This window comes from Odontomachus brunneus, unplaced genomic scaffold, assembly GCF_010583005.1.
Source record: "Odontomachus brunneus isolate Ranch 3 - 2012 unplaced genomic scaffold, Obru_v1 Obru_scaffold_155, whole genome shotgun sequence".
Lineage (NCBI taxonomy): Eukaryota > Metazoa > Arthropoda > Insecta > Hymenoptera > Formicidae > Odontomachus > Odontomachus brunneus.
The window spans coordinates 316,453-316,970 of NW_022639605.1; the positions used below are offsets into that span (position 1 = coordinate 316,453).

The window sequence follows — 518 nt, forward strand, 5'->3', positions numbered from 1 at the left end:
TATATATATATATATATATATATATATATATATATATATATATATATATAAGAATCAAAACAATAAGGATGTCTCGCGTAAAGCACGCTTTATTACTTTTATCTCAAATGCCAGAAAACGAAAAAATAAATTTCGATATCTCTTGCTGAGTACGAATAAATTTGCTAATGTGTTAAAATAAATTATATGCAGCTGACCAGGATATATACATACTAGCAATTTATTGCTGCCATTCAACAACTTTATATTCCAGACGGCGTAAGTTTTCGCCTCAAGTTGCAACAATAGCGACCAAGTCAATCTTTGTGACAGTGTAATACAGTGTGATTGTTGGTTTTAAACAGCTGATTAAGATGCGTGATGAAGTGGAAAGCAATTTAAAGTTAAGATGCACTAATAAGATGTATAAACATCATAGTTTTTGCTTATAATTTTGGAATATCTATTGAAGGTGATTGACAGGAAGAGCGAGAGAGAGAGAGAGAGAGAGAGAGAGAGAGAGAGAGAGAGAGAGAGAG

The 518-nt window shown here is 31.7% G+C and overlaps 2 protein-coding genes across 4 annotated transcripts in view; one reads left to right on the forward strand and one right to left on the reverse strand.

The window, feature by feature from the left end:
- Positions 1–518, reverse strand: part of LOC116850782 (Kv channel-interacting protein 1) — a 218,057-nt gene that overhangs the window by 49,307 nt on the left and 168,232 nt on the right. The window lies entirely within an intron of this gene.
- Positions 1–518, forward strand: part of LOC116850781 (dynein regulatory complex subunit 5-like) — a 68,810-nt gene that overhangs the window by 10,052 nt on the left and 58,240 nt on the right. The window lies entirely within an intron of this gene.